A 22720-nucleotide genomic window follows, 5' to 3' on the forward strand; every position below is an offset into this window, starting at 1 on the left:
TCCCTGACACTCCTTGCTCCACACCCATGGCTTATTCTTCTTCAATAGCTCGGTCAGTGGGGCGACTTTAGCAGAGTACCCACTAACGGACCTACGATAGTAGTTTGCAAGTCCAAGGAATGATCGTAGCTCGGTCACCTTCGTAGGCGCCTCCCACTCTTGGATCGCCTTAACTTTCGCCTCGTCTATCTGAAGTTCGCCTTGGCTAATAATATGGCCTAAGAAATGCACCTTAGGATGAGCGAACTCGCACTTCTCCCGCTTGACGTAGAGCTGGTTCTCCCGCAAGATTTTGAAGACTTTCCTCAAGTTCTCCACGTGTTCCTCCAAGGTGTCACTATAGATGACTATGTCATCCAAGTACACCACCACGAATTTGTCCAAGTAGGGATGTAGAATCTCATTCATCAGCGTGCAAAAGGTGGCAGATGCGTTGGTTAAGCCGAAAGGCATTACCAACCACTCATATGCTCCGTATCTAGTCACACATGCTGTCTTTGGCTCATCTTTCTCTGCGATGCGCACCTGATAGTAGCCTTTCCGGAGATCCATCTTGGTAAAGAACTTGGTGTGTCCAAGACAATCAAATAAGTCTACAATCAGCGGGATCGGATATTCGTTCTTGATCGTGACCTTATTGAGCGCCCTATAGTCAATGCACAAGCGCATTGACCCGTCTTTCTTCTTCTGGAATAGCGCTGGCGCGCCATAAGGTGCCTTGGATGGACGAATGTGACCGGCTTTGAAGAGCTCCTTCAACTGCTTCCTTAGCTCCTCTAACTCGGGTGAAGCCATGCGGTAAGGTGCATGTGCAGGTGGCTTGGCTCCGAACTCTAACTCTATCTTGTGGTCTACCTCGCGCCTTGGAGGTAGAGTCTTTGACATCTCGTCCGGCATCAAGTCCTTGTTTTCTTCAAGGACAGACTCTATGATTGGTGGCAAGGTCTCCATAGCACCATGGTCTTCTTCTGATTTTGCAATGGTAGCTAAGAACGTTGGTGCTCCTTTCTTTAGGCCCTTCACAATCTGCATGGCCGATAATTGGGCATGTCCATCTTTCTTTGGTATCTTCACTAAAGGTACCATGCACGACCCTTCCCGCTCCATTACCATGAGTTGTTGGAGGTAGGGATCGATCATCGTGTGGCAGCGCTGAAAGAACTCTTTCCCGAGAATGATATCAAATATTTCTAAAGGAGTGACGGTAAATTTTGTTTTACCTTGCCATTTTCCCAACGTGATGCTTACTCCTTGGGTGACTCCGCACATGGGAGTCGGTGGGGCATTGACTGTCTTGAGCCGGTTTTTGCTTGGAACAATGTTCAGCCCTAACCTCTCTGCCGTCGTCTTGGTCATAATGTTGGCTTCATCCCTGGAGTCTACCATGGCACGAGCTTGTCGTCTGTTGATGGAGATGTCCACATACTGCGTGCTGAAATCACTTGGCTTCTCGGTCTGCTTGGCTATCGCACCGCATAGTCCAACCATGCCCAACTGCGTCTTGCCCGCGTCCTTCCCTTGCTCTTGTGCGTCCTTCTTCTTCTGTTCGCGTAGATGGCACCAAGGTTCTTCATCTCGGGGCACCTGGCATAGCCGTGTGGACCTCCGCATATGTAGCATCCATATCCTTTGCTGGCCTGCATCCGCTTCTCTGTGTATCTCTGACGCTCAAACCTCTTGCCTTCCGGTTTGTGAGTGTCATGCTGCTTGGAGTGTGCCTGTTGTTCCTTGACTCGGCCCTGGTCTCCCCCACCTTTAGCATGACTACTTCTCACCTCCTTACCCTTTGCCTTGTCATGTCGATCATGCTTATAATCTGTCAAGGCTTCGGCCTGTGTGATGGCTTCATCTATGGTCTTGACTTGGTGCCGCTTCAACGCTGTCTTCGCCCAATTTTGCAGTCCTTCCATGAAGTGGAACAGCATGTCTTCGTCCGTGAGGTTGGGAATTTGGAGGGTTAGAGTTGTGAATTCCTTCACATATGCCCGAATGCTTCCCGTTCCTTTCTACTCCCGGAATTTGCATTTCACAGCTATGGGCCATTGCCCAATTTTGCAGTCCTTCCATGAAGTGGAACAACATGTCTTCGTCCGTGAGGTTGGGAATTTGGAGGGTTAGAGTTGTGAATTCCTTCACATATGCCCGAATGCTTCCCGTTCGTTTCAACTCCCGGAATTTGCATTTCACCTCGTACACGACGTTATTAGGGAAGAAGGACTTCTTGAATTCCTCGCAGAATTGTTCCTATGTGTCGATGGTACATGTACCCTTCCCGATCTCGGCCTCCTTGCGCCTCCACCACATCATAGCCATTTCTGAAAGATACAACACGGCAGTGTTAATCTTGTTTTCATCACTCCTCACCCGACTACACTTGAAGTAGTTCTCTAAGTACCATAGAAAGTTCTCCACCTCTTGGGCGTCGCGGACACCTTTGAATATCGGTGGCTTGAGAGCCTCGACTCTGGCCTCCTTTTCCCGGTCAAGTGGTGCAGATCCTCCAACCTCTATGCCTTCCTTGAGGGTTTTCACCTTGTTCTTCAATGCCTCAATCGTGTCAAGGGATTCCAAAAACCGATACTCCAAGCAATTAATGGCCTCCTTCATCTCGAACTCGGCCCACTGTCGACCCTCCAACTCTTTTCGGATGTTCTAAATCTCCTCAAGGGTGAAGTCTTCAAGGATTTTGAATTTGTTGTCCGTCCCATTCACGCGTCGGCCTAAGATCTCAACGGCTTGCCTTGCCATTTTTACCCTTGCAACCCATCGACAATCGTGGGTGGGTGAGATGTTTGCGCCTCGCTTGGTGTGAAGTATTTCTTCATTTCCCTTCTGATTCTTCTTCCTTTTCCGGTTCTTCTTTCCTCCATCCATGCGGACGTTGGTGGTGCTAGCACCGAACGTCTCCTTTGTTCGTCATTCTCTTATGATCAACTTGCTTTGATACCACTTTGTTACGGACCTAGAGAATTTGCTCGTACTTCGTGCGGCACTCGACAACTTACTCACGATTCTTTCACGATCTTATAAGCTCAAGTAAGCTTTTACTACTCGGAACGCTAGGATAATGCAAAGAAAGACAAGAAAAGGCAAAGAGAACTTTAGAAGAAGCAACCTTGTATTACTAATTTACTTGGTTGTATTGTTCGATGAGTTACAAATAAGAGGCCCTCCTATTTGTACTACTCCCTAAGGGCCTAAGAGTAAATAAATATTGTTCTACAAGTCCCTAAGTAATTACACTTTAGTACATGTTCTAGAGAATTCTACACTCTCTAGAATATGCCTAGCTCTTCCAACAGGTTCTAAAATGTTCTAGAGAATTCTAGGGAATTCTCTAGTCTTCTCGAAGGATCTAGAAGGGTCTAGAGTCTTTTACAAACATCTTCAAGGCTCTAGGTCCTTCTGCCCCATTCGGATGCTGAAAAATGGACGGAATTGTGGTGGGACATCACATGTAGCTCCATAACAAGGGTCTTTAGATACTTATATGTAAGATAAAAGAAGAAAAAACACAGAAAAGGAAGAAGAAAAAGAACCCTATTGCTAATTATTATTCCTTGCCTCTTGTGACTTGTTGTAGATCATGAGGAATGATAGATATAAGAGTATCGGGCATTATGTAACAGTTGATTTGAGCAAGGCCCGAATATCTGTACCGCTATTTGTGAATGCTATCCTTGACTGTGTCATTGGTCCATTTCCACAAATGCTTAAAGATGGAGAAAAATCAGTGTACAAATATATCTTGCATTTTGATTATTGAGATTACTTCTACAGAAAGAGGCCTTCTAGTAAAAAGCATCACTAGATTTTGGTCAAATTTTATATTTTAATATAAAAATTTATTGTTATGTGAATGTTATTGTATTGTAAAATTTTTTGTCATGTAAGGAAAAAAAAAGTCTCTATTTACATAACAAGTGAGTTGGTATGATAGTGTGGCTATCTTGTTTTGTTCTAATAATTTAGTAATCTTATTTTCCTTTATCCTACTTTTTGTTTATAATAACTTTACCTCATATATTTTTCTTTGAAATATTGTAAGTCTATTCTTCAAATTTTTGGTGTATAACACTATGACAATTTTAAATTTGAACTCCATAATTTGAAAAAAGGGCTTTATTCAAACCGGATATCGAATATAGAATAAGAAAAAAACATGTACTCATGATGGATAGTAATATCTCCGCCATCAGTTAAAGATCTTGAGTTTAGAAATGTATTTGCATTTAATTTTAAATAGGATAATGAATATAAAAAATGAGTGTAAAATATCCATTTAAATGAAGCATATCATATTCTAAGATCATGACTAGTAGTAACTATATCCATCATTAACTATAGATTTCGAGTTTAGAATGAATTACTTTACTCCTAAGACTTGTATCAAATATAGGGTGACAAAAATCTCCAATCATCAATGATTGTTATAGGTAGTCTCTCAATGACGACAACTAATATCAAATGTCGAGTTTTGTTTATCAACCACTACGCCAATTCTACAAAAAAACTTCACCATTACAATAAAACAGATTCATGAAAATATGATTCGTCAAATCAATCCATTTTAGGCTTGGTAATTGCCCCATTCATTTATTAGCTCAACTTATTATGTTGTAGAATGTAGTTTCCCGACCTTCTAACCATTATAATAAATGTATAATTTCACATTTCATGAATTTTGAGCATTTGTTATAGCTGAAATTTAATAATTTCATATTTGACTCTAACATGTTTGGAGAGAGGTAAATTAATCTATCTATTTTCTAGCAAACGAAGAACACAAATACAATGAAGATTCAGTAATTTATATGAAAATTCACTCAAGCATATGAATTTTTTTATTCTAACAGATTTTAATTAATACTGCTTATGACTTTTAAAAGTTTTTTCTATGTACTAAAAAATAATATACACATTTGATATATGCCCCCTTCAAGTATTTTCAATTGTCATTAATTTATGGCTATAAAATTATAATGTTAAAAGAAAAATACAATATTATATTATAGTACTATTATTTTTAGTGATAATTTTTTTATGGATATAATAAAGTACAAATATTTATTGTAATACTTCGATTCTTCTTCAGTAAAAAAAATTCAAATAAGGTAAGAAAATTAGGGCAAACCCTAACATCCCTCCCCCCCCCTCTCAAACCCACCATAAAAATCCTAAATCTCCTTTTCTTCATTTTCAGAGAAAAACCACTTCTCCCCTCCCCCCCACACACCCCTCTCAAACCAACCATAAAAAATTCCCCAAATTTCCTTGTTCCATTAGTACACATGCATCAAGATTCAAGACACAAATGACTTTATCAAAATTTAAACCAAATGATGACATACATGATTTTTTAATCAAGAAAGCAAATGGACTAAAAGGTCTAGTAGACAAAAGCCTTGAAATTATCCTAAATCGATGTATTCAACCAAAAGAACACTGACTAGACTAATCTAAATTGACAATCAAGAATCAATTAAAACAATTGATTTATCAAATTTTGACAATTTAAATATTGAAAATCAATTCAAGAAGCAGCAAGCAAGTGGGGTTGCTTCCAAATGATCAATCATGGTATCCCAATTGATGTTCTTGAAGGTGTTAAAGATGTTAGACACAATTAGTTCTTTGAATTGCCACATGAAGAAAAGTTAAATACTTTAAAGACAACAATAGTGCTAGTGAATCTATGTTGATGTTTAAGAGTGTTATTCGTAAGAAAAATGTAAAAAGTTTTGGAGCACAGGGATACTATATGTAACATCTCGGAAGTCCTATGAACCTAGACTAGAGCCTCACCTATCTAATAATGATTAAAATTATGTTTTCAGACCTAGAATAACATAATAAAGTTGATTTAGGGGTATTAAAGCCTAAATCTCAAAGGAAGACTTTGATGTCCGAAAACTAGCGAAATTAAACTAGTAGACGTTCTTGTGTTTGGTGAAGGTTTCAGAGTGTCATATAAAGTCTAAAACCTGTAAAAAGACTTTCAATAGGTAAAATATTATTTATAGAGTCAAAAAGTCTAGTCATGACTCCCCAAGGACCACCCGAAGGGTCCTTGAGGAGGACCTGAACATTGGCTAGCAAGTTGTCGAAGCATCCTCCGACCAGTTAAAAAGTGCCTCGTGTCGTGGGTACTTCATGAGGCTCACATACTCAACCCGGATTCAGAAAAAGGATTTGGAACTGCCCCTGTGACACGCAGCCACTTCTCAAATTCGTTCGCGTAGTTTTTAAGTCAATTTGACTTCACAAAAAGACCCAATTAAGTGAGGGGTATTTTGGATAATTTAGGGGTGTCTATATTTTGATTTAGCGTCAGTTTTAAGTCATTTTTACCCTTCCAAATCAATTCCTCAAATCACCCTCACTTCTCTCTAAATTCTCTCTCTAAGTCAACCTCCATTGAAGAGCATTGGAAGCTTGGAGAAGAAGGTCAAGTTCTCAATTTTTCTTCTCAAATTCTTGGATAAAGTATTCATTAAGGTATGAATTCTTCACTCTTGGGATCTCTTTCCCCAAGAGGTCCATCCAAACTTGTTTTTTACATCACCCTATTCCAAGGGTTTTTCTCTACAAACGAGTTTTTTTTTCTAAACTTGAAATTGATGAGTCATAAGGATGAATTGAGATTACTTATGGATAATTAAGTGTATATTATTGAGTAATTGATGTTGATTAATGGAATCTCGTGTGATCCATGCCCTTTCCCCGATTCCTCAAATCATGGATCTTGCTTATGAATTGATGGGAATTGATGAACGTATTAATTGTTTGACTTGTGCTAACTATTCTATTTCATTCATGGAAGTCCTATTTGTCATGTATTTTTGGGATTGGATCTATTTCTTGAAGATTTGAACCTTTTCCCCTAACCCTAGTTATGAATTGGACTTGTAGATGATTAAGGTTGTTAGAATTGGTTATGTTATTACTTAATTCACTATATTATGATGATGATGACTGGATTATTGGATAATTGTGATGAATTGAGGGTGATATTCTTGATGAAGGCCGTGGAGGCTATTTGGTAAGACTTTGTGATCTTGAACTCTTTACATAAATGATGATGGCATTGATGATTTTGTGCAATTGAAGTACTATATGTGATTAGTGTAAAAAGATATGATATGATGGCATGCTATGATTATGTTTAAGGTGAGATCATGGTGAGGCTATGATAATGCAAGTTGGACGATGTTTCTCTTTTGTGCCTTAGATGATATGACTACGATATGTTGATCTCACTAATGATGGTTTGTGATGAAAGGAAGTTCTCATCCTATACCTAATGAGATAATGACATGTTATACAAGGTTGTTAGTCTCCTATGACCTATATTAAGCTATGATGATTAAAAATGACTTAATGACATTTCAAAAAAGGGACTTTAGCTTAGAACCGAGTGAACTAGATATGAGAGGTATCCCTTCCCAATATGGGAAGGTAGGTTCACAATGGTTCTCATGAGATGGTGACTATAACGCAATTATGCATAAAGAGGTTCTAATGCATATCTCCTAGTTCTTGAACTATGTTGTCCCCATAAGAATACTAGCTAGTGGATCCAGCTAGAATGTTATGTTCATGTTTTGGTCCTGCCTTGGAAAATAGACCATCTTCTTTCGGTATAGGGTTTCATTACACCGGATTCCATGTTTAGCTCACATGGTCTATTGTCCATTAAGGCGATTGTTCCCAAAAGTAAAATGAAAGTAATAAAGTGAACTCTAACTAGGGTTACTTAAGGGGTTCTTCTTAATGTAGGTAGGGGTATGAGACTCTACCTATACATTGCACTAGTTGGCCTTGAGGGAAGTCCCAGGTTGTTGTTCTCATGCTCTTATAAAGTTAATGATATACATATTTGACTTTACGTGGATGTTGATGACCCTATATGATGCTAGTTTGATTTATGAACATGTTATTGGTCTATATGTCTATATATGATTATAATTACTCATGATGCTATGTTATATGGAGTTAGGCATTACTTATGATCTCATTCCTTGTTTACTTGATTATGTAGGATTATGGGACTTCACATGAGCATTGCACTTGTATGTTTGGGATGAGATTGTTGGTAAGGGTCTTATAAGTTACAATGATATAAACTCTTAAACATTCTTTGTTGTTGTGACTTATGTTAGAGTTGTTTTGGTTATATGATCTTGATGTGCTACTATTCATGTTGATATGACCTTATGCTGATAATATCCATGTTGACGTGACTTTATTGATAATGGTGGTCTTGTGTTGAATATGGACTTGTCTTAATAGATATATGTGATCATTGGTTTGTATCTGTTCCTTATTGTCAATAAAGGCTTTTTAAGTGACTTAACATGGTTTTGAACAAATTTTCCTTTTTAAACATGATTTCAAATGGTTTATGTGCATATATCCACACTTAGTACAAGTGGTTGTACTAACCCATATTATTTATGTTTCTACAAATATGTAGGTTCGAGTTGTTGAGGTATCAAGGTTGATTGCAAAAAGACTTAGACTTTTCCCCAAGTTTTGGTATGTCCTCTAGTTCGAGGATGTGCCAAGTACTGTACCTTAATAGTATTGTTATAGTCTAAAGACGTTCATTTCTCTCATATTGTTGAAGATATTGTTGTAAGCCCTACGTGGCAATTATGAATTTGTATTAAGGGCTATGCCCGAATGTTCTACTTCATTTTATATGGTTTAATGTGAGACTGTATTATTAGACTAAATCCTTATATGGTGGTTATGTTGTCTAAACGAGAAGCCTATATAAGCTTCCTATACAAGGAGTCTAAGTAAACTCCATAAGTAGTATGTGAGGCGTCTATGTAAACCTCAATATATAAAAAGTTTTAATTTTTTTGCATTTTCGACCTATGAAATGTTATGACGAACGCTAAGGACTTGTCTAAGTCCTCTCCAAGGATGACAACGTCAGTTACGTCTAGGGAGTGCTCCACGGCCATGACAGTATAAACATGGTTGTAAGCCGCAAAATGATAGCAATTTTTGGCCTCCTAAAAAAGGCAAGTTTTTAGATTTTGTGTTATGTGTAATTTATAGGTCACATGTTTTTGATTTTGCAAAAAGGATACATGGAGTATTATTTTTTTGTAAGGTGATTGTGTTTTCTATATAAACTACAACTAGCTATTTAGCAAAACAAAGTTGAAACTTACTCTATGAAGTGTCTCAATACAATCACAAATGGTTGTTTCACATGTTAATTAGGCTTAAAATTTAATTGTAATGTCAATTGAATCATTAATTTTGATACGTATTTTGATAGTTGGTCGATGAAAGTTAGAAAAGAAACCTTTTAAAATCTTTTACCGCAATCGTATTTATGACCATTATCCCTATTTTTTATAAAGGTTTATATAACTTAAATTAGAATTATTTTGCATACATAGGAATTTTTTCTATCCGTTTTACAATAATATTTCTAGTATAATTCCACAACTAGGGTATGAGAGGATATGATGTATGCAAATCTTATTTCTACTTTTGTGGGAGTAAAAATGTTGTTTTGGATGGAGTATGGAAACACTCTTACTGAAATTCTTGACTTTTACATTAAATTACCGTGCTATTAAATTTTATTTCTCTTAATGAAATTCCTGAATTATTCACTGATTTATAGGAACCAAGCCTTGGGGTATCAAAAGTGGGCTAAGCCACTAGCTAAGAGTTGTTAAAAGTGATATTGAAGGGTCTCAATGACAAAAAAGTGATGAGTCCTTATAACCTCTCTTGACTTGAACTATATCTATAACCATGAACTACTATTTACCATGCCCAAATCCAAGTATCACTACGGGGGCTCGCCGACAATGCGACGGGTCTTGCATTACTCTGTTGTTCTAAAAAGGCAGAGGAGGCCTATACGTCCGAGGGAATGAAGGTGATAAATGGATCCACATAATCTATTCAAAGGTGACTTTAGCGTTTAACATAGGTGACTTGTTGCAGATCATGAGCAATGATTGACACTGGAGTATCGAGTATTGTGTAGTTGTTGATTTGAGCATGGCTCCAATATCTGTACAACTATTTGTGAATGCTATCCTTGACAATGTCATTGGTCCATTTCCGCAAATGTTGAAAGATGGAGAAAAATAAGTGTACAAACATATCTTGAATTCTGATTATTGGGATTATTTCCACCGTAAGATGCTTTCTAGAAAAGCATCACTAGAATTTGCTAAAATTTGACTAATTTACGAATTTCTTATTATGTTAATGTTATTATATTGTAAAATTTTTATCATATAAGGAAAAAAAGTCTCTCCTTAGAAAAATGTTTTCTTGTTTTGTTCTAATAATTTAATAATAATATTCTCTTTTATCCTACTTTTTGTTTATAATAACTTTACGTCATATATTTTTCTTCGAAATATTGTAAGTTTATTCTTCTAATTGTTGGTGTATAACCACTGTGATAATTTTAAACTTGAACTCTATAATATGAAAAATGATATGATGGGTAGTTATCTCCGCCTTCAATTAAAGATCTTGAGTTTAGAAATGTATTTGCATTTGATTTTAAATAGGTTAATGAGTATAAAAAATGAGGGGAAAACACCTACTTAAATGAAGCTTATCATATTCTAAAATCATGACCGGTAGTAACTATCTCCATCATTAACATTTTGAACCTAAAATGAATTACTTTACTTCTAAGACTGGTATCAACCCTTCAATCATAAAAGATTATTATAGGTAGTATCTCAATGATGAAAACTAGTATCAAATGTCGAGCTTTGATTATCAAACAGTATGTAAATTCTACAAAAAAGAAATCCTAATAATAAAAACTCCTTCATTCAAATATGATTTGTCAAGTCGATCCAAGTCTTGTCTTGTCATCGCCCCATTTATTAATTAGCTCAAATTATTAAAAAACTATGTTCATATGTTGTATAATGTAGTTTTCGACCTTTTAACCAATATAATGAATGTAGAATTTCATTTTTCATGATTTTTGAGTATTTGACATAGTTGAAATTTAATAATTTCACATTCGACACTATATAACATGTTTGGAGAGAGGTAAATTAATGTGTCGATTTTCTAGAAAATGAAGAACACAAATATGATGAAGATTTAGTAGTTTATTTGGAAATGTACTCAATCATATGCAATTTTTTCTTCTGTCAGATTTAAATAGTACTGTTTTTATGACTTTTTAAAGTTTTTTGCTATGTACTCAAAAAAATATACAAAATTGATAGATGTCCCATCAATTATTTTCAATTGTCATAATAATTTATGGCTATAAAATTATAATATTAAAAGCAAAATACAATATTACATTATAGTAGTACTATTTTTACTATAATCTTCTATGGATATAATAGCGTATAAACATTTATTGTAATACTTTGATTTTCATTCAATATAAAGATAAAATTCAGAATATCAGGGCAAAACCCTAACATCCCCTCTTCAAACCCACCATAAAAACCCTAAATCTCCTTCTTTTATCATTTTCATAGGATACCTTCTTCCCTCCCATCCTCCCGCGACACACCCCTCTCAAACCAACCATAAAAAACCCTAAATTAACTTCTTGCATTAGTACAGACCCATCAAGATTCAACACGCAAATGACTTCATCAAATTTTGAACCAAATGATGACATACTTGATTTTGTAATCAAGTAGTAAACGGACTAACAGTCCTAATAGACATAAGACTTGAAATTTTCCTAAATCATATTTAACCAAAAGAATACAAACTTCACAAATCTCAAATTGACAATCAAGAATTAATTTCAATAATTGATTTATCAAATTTTGATTATTTAAATGTTTAACAATTAATTCAAGAAGCAACAAGCAAGTGGGGTTCCTTTCAAAACATCAATCACGAGATCCCAATTGAAGTTCTTGAAGATCTAAAAGATGTCGGACACAAGTTCTTTAAATTGCCACCTGAAGAAAAAGTAAAGTATTGTAAAGACAAATATAATTCTAGTGAATCTGTGTTGATGTTTTGGAGTGTTATTGGTGAGAAAATGAAAATTTTTTGGAGTTGAGGGATAGTATAAAACATGGTTGTAACCAACAAAATGATAATTTCTTTTGTCCTCCTTAAACAAGGCATGTTTTTGGGTTTCTGTTCTGTTTAAATTATAGGTCATGTGTTTTTGAGTAAGTAAAAAACATAGTGGTACTATTGTTTTTTTTCATGAGTTTAAAATCTTTAAGTGTAAGGTGATTGTGTTTTCTATCAAACTATAATTTGGTATTTATCAAAACAAAGTTCGAAAATTACTCTACCAAGTGTCTCAATATAATAACAAAAGGTTGTGTCACAAATTAATTAGGCTTAAAATTTCATCATAATGGTAACTGAATCATTAATTTTGAGATGTAATTTGATAGTTAGTTGATGAAAGTCAGATAAGAGACTTGTTAAAGTCTTTTACTACAACCGTATTTATGACCATTATCTCTAAATTTTATAAATGTGTATATAACTTGAATCCGGAATATATTGCATATGTAGGAATTTTTTCTATCCGTTTTACATTAATATATCTAGAATAATTCTACAAGTCGAGATATAGAGAGGGTAGGATGTACACAAATCTTATTTCTACTTTGTTGGGGTAAATATGTTGTTTCTGATGGACTATGAATACACTCTTAGTTAAATTCTTGACTTTGATATTAAATTAACTTGCTATTAAATTTCATTTCTCTTACCGAAATTCCTGACTTATTCACTGGTGAGCCAAGTCTTGGAGTATCAAAACTGTGCTAAACGATTTGCTAAAAAGTTGTTAGAGGTTCTATTGAAGGGTCTCAATGTCAACAAAATTAATGAATCTTTAGAACGTCTCTTGATGGAAACTATGTCTATCAACATAAACTACTATCCACCATGCCCTAATTTTAGTATGCCATGGGGGCTCACCAACACTGGGACAAGTATTGCACTAGTCTGGTCTTCTAAGACAACAGGAGATGCCTATATGTATGAGGGATTGAAGGGGATAAGTGGATCCACATAAATCTAGTCAAAGGTGCGTCAGCAGTTAACATAGGTGACTTGTTGCATATCATGAGCAATGATCGATACAATAGTATCGAACATTGAGTAGAAATTGTTTCGAGCATGGATCAAATATCCGTACCTATATTTGTGAATGCTAGACTTTACAGCGTCATTGTTCCATTTTCACGAATGCTTAAAGATAGAATAACAAGTGTACAAACATATCTTGCGTTCTGATTATTGGGATTATTTAAGAGGCCTTTTGGTAAAACATCACTAGAGTTTGCTAAATTTTGATATTTTGATCTATAAATTTCATGTTATGTGAATTTTATTGTGTTGTAAAAAATTAATTCATGTAAGGACAAAAGGCTCTCTTAACAAAACCAGTGAGTTGGTACGATAGTGTTGCTATTTTTTTTTGTTCTAATAATTTAATAATCTTATTTTCCTTTATCCTACTTTTTGTTATAGTAACTTTACCTCTTATATATTTTTTTGAAATATTGTAAGTTTATTCTTCTCTTTGTTGGTGTCTGATATTATGCTAATTTTAAAGTTGAAAAATGGGCTTTATTTAAAACGGATACCAAATATAGAATACGAAAAAACATGTAATCAAGATGTCACGAACCAGTCCGTCATGTGTGACACCCACAATAACCCTTCGGTGGGATAACCATTACTACAATCCAACTAAGCAGTTTAACTAAAAACTAGGCATACATACACGGAAACAAGTTTAAATGACGATATAATAAATACAAAGTTCCCATAAACTCCAAAGGCTTAACAAATATTAAACAACTAATAAGAAATGCGGAAATACCCCTACAACCTGGAAGGCACTGTACCAAAAATCTACTAACGGCAAGTCTAAGAAGAAGGGGTCAACCCCGATATAAACAACAACCTTAAAAAAATAGTCTGTGTCCAAAGATAGTGGACTTAAATAATAGAGATCCCTGGAAGCCAGAAAGAACTGACGCACCCTCGAATCTGGGTCACGCTCAATAATCATACAACTAGGTCTATCAATAGCCGGCGAAAAATGCCCTTTACTCAACAAAAATAAGAGCAAGAGCAGTATTAGTACATAATCACATGTACTGGTAGGATTATAGAACTATCCCATTAAGTGAAACATATATAAGTCAAAGCAACACTATAAACATGTATACACTACACATAAACAATATCATAAGTAATAATCGATGTTCATGTTATGTTCATAACATTAAGACAATATATAACATGTCTTTGGGAGTTAAAAATCTTATCTCTAGCCTCAGGAATGGAGGAAAACCGTCAAGAAAACACCTAGGCTAGTTCCTTAGCTCTCAAAGTCAAAAAGTGCAGAAAATTAGCATTTTGAGGCTTATTTATGACTTTAAGTCACGTATGTCCCGTTATGGCAGACCCCATCCTGCACTGGCGGCCGTGCTCTAGCGTCCGAATCCCGCTCTGGCGGCTTGCATGGAGATAGATTGTTACCCGTTTAAGCTAAGAATATTTTTGGGAGTTCTACTACCCTAATTCAATTCCATAAAGTTGTACGGGTTCCTTATCGTCTTACATATCCATTCATGTAATCAAATTCATAATTAGATCTCTCATTCCTTACTATATTTCCCTATACCTCACTGACTCAGATTTTTTCCAAATATAGACTAGGCTAGGAATTCAAGTAACCAAAAAATTTTCTGGCTCCAATTCTTGTTCTGTTGGATTTTCTATAACAACGGAACCCTTATCATTACACATGATGGGTAGTAATTATATCCGCTATCAATTAAAGATCTTGTTAGAAATGTATTTGCTTTAGTATTAAATAGGATAATGAAAATCAAAGTGAGGGGAAAAACACCTACTTAAATGAAGCTTATCATATTGTAAGATCATGATTTGTAGTAATAATCTCCATTATTAATTATAGATTTCGAGTATAGAATGAATTACTTTAATCCTAAGGTTGGTATCAAATATAAGGTGACAAAATCTCCCAATATTCAAAGTTTGTTATGGGTTGTCTCTCAATGACAAAAACTAGCATCAGATGTCAAGTTTTGAATATCAAACAATATGTAAATTCTACAAAAAAATTCACCCTATCAATAAAATTTCATTCATAAAAATATGATTCATCAAGTTGTTCCAAATTTTGCCTAGTCATTTCACCATTTATTTATTAAATGAACTAATTAAAAATGTCACGACCCAAAACAAGCCGCGAGTGGCACCCACACTTATCCTACTATGTGAGCGAACCAACCAATCTAAACCCCAACATTTCAACCATAATAAACAGAAAATAATGCGGAAAACTTAAAACTCATTAACGAAATCAATAAATAACTTCTAAAATTTATCAATTACTATCCCCAAAACCTGGAAGTCATCATCACAAGAACATCTATTCTCAAATTACTAAATCTAAGAGTATCTAAGAAGCTAAAATAAGTAAAAGAGATGGTCCGTGTCCGAACTTCAAGACATCTAGACGTGAAGGAAAGAATCCAGTCCGAGCTAGGAACAATAGCTCACCCTGAAATCTGATTATGCTGAAGTCTTGCTAGAGTTGCGGTTGAGTCGAAATCGATGGCACGTTTGCTGCACTCCCCAAATAACAAAGAAGAAAATTACAAGTAGGGGTCAGTACAAGGCACAAGTACTGAGTAAGTATCATCGGCCAACTCAAAATAGAAAGCAATATACATCAAATAATATCATAAAATCAACTACAATACTCAACCGGTGGCAACAACAAGTACAAGAACCATTGGCAACAACACCAAGCACACCTATGAGGACTCAAGCCTCTACACCATACTCATTTGGGAAAAGGTTCTTCAAGTTTTGAGTATATTAAGATAATTCAAGATTCATTCTCTTTATTCCTCTTGTGTCGGAACGTGACACTCCGATCCCCTAATACTACGTGTCGGTTCGTGATCCCCGATCCCCTAATACTATGTGTCGGTTCGTGACACCCGATCCCCTAATACTACGTGTCGGTTTGTTACACCCGATCCCCTAATACTATGTGTCGGTTCGTGACACCCGATCCCCTAATACTATGTGTCGGTTCGTGACACCCGATCCCCTAATACTATGTGTTGGTTCGTGACACCCGATCCCCTAATACTATGTGTCGGTTCGTGACACCCGATCCATTAACCTCATTATTTTAGTTCATCAAGCCTTCTTTTATACCAAGGCATCATCATTAATAGAGAGGTTTTAAGATTTAAGATTCAACAGCCTCATCATGCTAATTCATCACAATTACATAATCATATCATGCAAGCACACAATTAAGCATATAGAAGACTTTACAAAATTACCCAATACATATCATTCTCTATTAAGAGTTTTACTACGAAATAGCATAAACCATAACCTACCTCCACCGAAGAATCGTGATCGAGAAATATACTTCCCCAATTCCCTTGCTTCCTCTTCGTTCTTTTTTCTCTCTAGCTCGTTCGTCCCTTCCTCTCTCTGTTCTTTCTATTTTTCCTTATTCAAACTCTTTTTCTTTTACCCTAATTACCATATAATTAAGTATAAAAGATGCTAAAGTAACCCATTATTTATTCCAAGGTTATCTCCTTTAACCCCCAAGTAATTGAATTATTAACATTAAACCCCTAACCTTATAATTATAAGCAGGAATAGTCCAAAACGCCCCTTAAAACTTTTAACAGAAATCCGACCCAGTCAGGGTTACGCAGTTTGTGACGGGTCATCGTGCCTGCGACGGTCCGTCCTGCTGAGTCATCACAGAGTTCAGAGACTCAATTTTTATTTAAGACCCTGTGATGGTCTATCGTGCCTACGACGGTCCGTCCTGCTCTTCCGTCGCGAAGTTCAGAGAGTTGTTCTCAGTACCCAATTTTTTAGAATTCTAAGTGTTTTGGAACGATACACCCTCGACGGTCCGTCTTGCCCATGACGGTCCGTCGTGGGATCCGTCGACCCATACAGTTATTACCAGAAATAAACTTTACTGCTCAAAACGATTAATAGGTCGTTACAATAGATACCAATTTACCCATTGTTCGTCCCCGAACGATCACAAGAAGAAAAACAAGGGTGAAAAGGAGTACCTGAACCTGTAAACAGGTGTGGGTATTTTTCTTGCATATCAGCCTCCTTCTCCCAAGTGGACTCTTCAACTGGCCGATTCTTCCATTGAACTTTGACAGATGCAATCTCCCTTGACCTCAACTTGTGGACTTCCCTATCTAAGATAGCAACAGGCTCCTCCTCATAAGACAAATTCTCATCAAGAAGAACTGAATCCCAACGAATGATGTAGTTTCCATCCCCATGGTATCTTTTCAACATAGACACATGAAATACCGGGTGCACTCCTGACAGTCCTGGGGGCAAGGCTAATTCATAAGCTACCTCCCCCACGCGCTTCAGAACTTCAAATGGACCAATATACCTCGGACTAAGCTTACCTCGCTTACCAAAACGCATCACCCCTTTTATGGGTGAAACCTTCAGTAAGACTTGTTCACCCTCCATAAACTCCAAGTCTCTAACGTTTCGATCTGCATATTCTTTCTGTCTACTTTGAGCTGCTAAAAGCTTTTCTTGAATGCATTTCACTTTATCTGACGATTCCCTCAGAAGGTCAGTACCCCAAGGTGTAACTTCAAATGCATCAAACCACCTAATGGGAGACCTACACCTTCTCCCATACAGTGCCTCAAATTGGGCCATATCAATATTTGAGTGATAGCTATTGTTGTATGAGAATTCTGCTAAGGGTAAGAAGTTATCCCAATGACCACTAAATTCTATCACACATGCACGAAGCATATCCTCCAAGACCTAAATTATTCGCTCAGACTGACCATCGGTCTGAGGGTAAAATGCAGTACTAAGATCTAACCTAGTACCTAACTCGGCATGCAATGTTTTCCAAAATTTAGAAGTAAACTGCGTAACTCTATCTGATATAATGGAAAGTGGAATTCCATGCAATCAAACAATTTCTGAGATGTAAAGTTTGGCTAACTTCTCTGCATTATAAGTCACTTTGACCGGAATGAAATGAGCAGACTTAGTTAATCTGTCAACAATTACCCATATGGTGTCATACTTACCCATTGTCTTTGGAGACCAACCACGAAGTCCATTTCAATTCTCTCCCACTTCCATTCAGGAATGGGCATTCTCTGAAGTGTCCCTCCAGGCCTTTGGTGTTCATACTTTACTTGCTGACAATTCGGGCATTGAGCAACAAAATCAACAATGTCACGCTTCATCCTACTCCACCAAAAATGTTGCTTTAGGTCACGATACATCTTGGTTGCACCAGGATGTATAGAATACCTTGAACTATGAGCCTCCGTAAGAATAGTGTGAATCAAATCATCGGTGCGGGGTACACATACCCTTCCCTTAATTCTCAAAACACATTCCTCATTGATTTTTGCTTCTTTAGCCTCTCCTCGCAACACCTTATCTCGGACCCGGATCAGTTTCTCATCGGTAAACTTCTTTCCTTTAATCTTATCAAGAAAGGAAGATCTTGCCTCCACACAGGCCAAAAATCCTCCCTTCTCATTTACTTCTAGCCTCATAAAGTCATTAGCCAAAGTCTGAACCTCTCTAGCCAATGGGCGTCTAGAAACCTGCAAGTGGGCTAGACTTCCCATGCTCCCTGCCTTTCTACTTAAAGCATCTGCCACAACATTAGCTTTTCCCGGATGATACAAGATAGTGATATCATAGTCCTTCAGTAGTTCCATCCATCTCCTCTGTCTCAAGTTCAAATCTTTTTGAGTAAAGACATACTGTAAACTACGATGATCCGTATAGACTTCATATTTAACCCCATATAGATAATGTCTCCATTGCTTTAATGCAAACACTACCGCAGCCAGCTCCAAATCATGGGTCGGATAATTACGTTCATGCACCTTTAATTGCCTCGAAGCATAAGCAATGACATTCTTCTTTTGCATTAGCACTGCACCCAAACCCAAATAGGATGCATCACAATAAACAATGAAATTCTTACCTTCCACTGGCAGGGTAAGAATTGGTGCAGTAGTCAACAAAGTCTTGAGCTTCTGAAAGCTTTCTTCACACTCTTCCGACCATACAAATGGAATACTCTGCTTAGTCAAGTTTGTCAATTGGGAAGCAATGGAAGAAAATTCCTTGACAAATCGACGGTAGTAGCTACCTAAACCAACGAAGCTCTTTACCTCTGTAACATTAGGTCTTACCCAATTCTTCACTGCTTCAATCTTGGAAGGATCCACCATCACTCCGTCCTTAGAAACTACGTGCCCCAAGAAGGACACTGAATCTAGCCAAAACTCACACTTAAAGAATTTGGCATAAAGCTTTTTCTCCCTCAACATTTCCAATACCATTCTCAAGTGCTCCTCATGTTCTTTCTTGCTCTTCGAGTATACCAGTATGTCATCAATGAATACAATGAAGAAGAGATCCAGATATGGCTTAAAAATCCCGTTCATCAAGCTCATGAAAGCAGCAAGGGCATGCGTAATCCCAAAAGACATCACTAGGAACTCATAATGCCTATACCTGGTCCGAAAAGCAGTCTTGGGCACATCCGTTGCCCGTATTTTCAATTGATGGTAACCAGATCTCAAATTGATTTTTGAGAAGGTACAAGCACCTTGTAACTGATCGAACAAATCTTCGATGCGAGGAAGAGGATACTTGTTCTTAACAGTTACCTTATTCAGTTTTCTGTAGTCAATGCACATCCGAAAACTTCCATCCTTCTTCTTCACAAACAGAACGGGAGCACCCCAAGGGGATGCACTTGGTCTAATAAAGCCTTTGCTTAGCAACTCTTGAAGTTGGGCCTTTAACTCTCTTAACTTAGCGGGAGCCATCCTATAAGGGGGTATGGAAATGGGACGAGTACCCGGCTCCAGATCAATGCAAAAGTCGATATCTCTATCCGGTGGCATGTCTGGAAGGTCTGCAGGAAACACATCCAGAAACTCACAGACTATTGAAACCGACTCAATTGAAGGTACTTGGGTAGTATCATCCCTGAGGTGTGCCAAGAAAGCTAAACAACCCTTTCTAACCATTCTCTTAGCACGAAGGAAGGAGATGATACGAACTGGAGTGGAAGTGTAGTCACCCTCCCACACTAACGGATCTGTCCCAGGCTTGGCCAATGTCACAGTTTTGGCATTGCAATCTAAGATTGTGAAGTTTGGAGAAAGCCAAGTCATACCCAGAATTACATCGAAGTCAACCATTTCTAAGATAACCAAGTCTACATGAGTATCGCTCCCCATAAAAGTCACAAGACAAGACCTATACACCTTTTCAACTATCACAGACTCACCCACCGGAGTAGAAACACGAATAGGCATGTCAAGCAATTCACAATGTAAATTAAGACCAGTAGAAAATGAGGAAGATACATATGAAAATGTAGATCCAGGATCAAACAATACAAAAGTCATGCAATCACAAACCAAAAAATTACTTGTGATGATAGCATCAGATGTCTCCGCTTCAGATCTCCCAGGGAAAGCATAACAATGGGCCCTATCACCGGTCTGTCCGTTGCCCCTACGATGTTGCGCTGCAGTATTTCCAGTTTTCCCATCACCCCGGCCGTTTTGATGACCACCATTACCTCGGCCACCACGTCCTCTCGGATAACGGCCTCTTCCATGACCACATCTACCTCTGATTATTGGGGGTCTGTAACTCTGTTTTGTACAATTTCTCCTAATATGTCCAGTCTCTCCACATCCATAACAATCTCTGGATTCAAGCAGAGGTCTTTGTGAGACAGACGGAGTCTGGGGATAACCTCCAAACTCGGAGAAATATTGACCGGTCTGCGGTGGACCCCCAACTACAGACTGTAGTGAAAATTGAATAGGGCGGGCTGGATAACCTCCTGAACTCTGCCCCTGAAAGGATTTTGCTGCAGCAGCTACCTGTAAGGCTTAAATCCGCAAGTCTGACCTCAACCCTTTCATGAAACGGCGAATTTGCTCTTGTGGACTGAAGCAAAGCTGGGTGGCATACCTGTATAGTGCACGAAACTTAGCCTCATAAGCAGTGACTGACATCCTGCCTTGCTCTAGGCTCTGGAACTCATCTCTCCTCCTATCCCTCAAAGTCCGGGGTATATACTTCTCCATAAACAAGCTAGAGAATGATGCCCAAGTCATAGGTGGTGCTTGTACTGGTTGACACTCAACATACGACCGCCACCACATTTTGGCATTTCCCTGAAACTGATAGGTTACAAACTCAACACCGAATCGTTCCACTATGCCCATTTTGTGTAGTAGCTCATGACAATCAACCAGAAAATCATAGGCATCCTCAGATTCAGCACCCTTGAAGACTGGAGGTTTCAATTTCAAGAACTTACTGAAAAGTTCATGCTGATCACTTGTCATTATAGGCCCTGTAGTCAACCGAGGAAACGTGCCTATTTCCAATGAGGCATCCATGCGGGGAGCCACAGTAGCTGCATGTTGTACTCCCGGAACCTGAGGCGCTGGTGCAGAAAACACTGGAGGTGTCTGGCCCTGATCAAATAACCCACTAAGATAAGCAAGAACCTGGTTAATCATCTCTAGGGTAGGTTTGGGTGGTAACTCCTCATTCTGCACTTGTTCATTCTCCCCTTCCTCACCCTCTCTTACTACTTCCTCAGTCGGTGGAGGAGTCACCGCCCTAGTACCAGATCGGCCAGGTGCTTGTCCTCTTCCTCTAGAGGACGTCCTCCCACGAACTCTACCACGGCCTATTGCCACTACTCCTCTTCGAGCTACAGCCTCAGTGGCTGGCTCAGACACATCTTGTCTTGCCAGTGTTGGTGTTGGTACAGTTGTTGCTCTAGTTCTAACCATCTGCGAAATAGAGTGAAGATGGTCAGATACCAATTTGTATCACCTAGATACCAATTGGACCCAAATAATAGCACAAAAGAAAGAAAGAACGGAATTTTCCTAAAGTCTTGTAGCCTCTCAAAGAAAACTAAAGACGTCCCCCTACCGTTTCTCAAGACTCTACTACACTCGTTCTTGTGTGATGAGACCAACGAACCTAATGCTCTGATACCAAGTTTGTCACAACCCAAAACGAGGCGCGAGTGGCACCCACACTTATCCTACTATGTGAGAGAACCAACCAATCTAAACCCTAACATTTCAACCATAATAAACAGAAAATAATACGGAAGACTTAAAACTCATTAACGAAATCAATAAATAACTTCTAAAATTTATCAATTACTATCCCCAAAACCTGGAAGTCATCATCACAAGAACATCTATTCTCAAATTACTAAATCTAAGAGTATCTAAGAAGCTAAAATAAGTAAAAGAGATGGTCCGTGTTCGAACTTCAAGACATCAAGACGTGAAGGAAAAAATCCAGTCCGAGCTAGGAACAATAGCTCACCCTGAAATCTGATTATGCTGAAGTCTGTCTAGAGTTGCGGTTGAGTCGAAATCGATGGCACGTTTGCTGCACTCCCCAAATAACAAAGAAGAAAATTACAAGTAGGGGTCAGTGCAAGGCACAAGTACTGAGTAAGTTTCATCGGCCAACTCAAAATAGAAAGCAATATACATCAAATAATATCATAAAATCAACTACAATACTCAACCGGTGGCAACAACAAGTACAAGAACCATTGGCAACAACACCAAGCACACCT

General features: G+C 37.7%; 1 long non-coding RNA gene across 1 annotated transcript; it reads left to right on the forward strand.

Moving 5' to 3' along the window:
• The first annotated feature begins 6367 nt into the window (after positions 1-6367).
• On the forward strand, positions 6368-8721 carry LOC104646610 (uncharacterized). Its single transcript, XR_740748.4, has 3 exons — positions 6368-6498; positions 8042-8095; positions 8477-8721. It is a non-coding gene; the product is annotated as an uncharacterized lncRNA (long non-coding RNA).
• The last annotated feature ends 13999 nt before the right edge of the window (positions 8722-22720 follow it).

This window comes from Solanum lycopersicum, chromosome 1 (genome assembly GCF_036512215.1).
Source record: "Solanum lycopersicum chromosome 1, SLM_r2.1".
In the NCBI taxonomy this organism is placed as follows: domain Eukaryota; kingdom Viridiplantae; phylum Streptophyta; class Magnoliopsida; order Solanales; family Solanaceae; genus Solanum; species Solanum lycopersicum.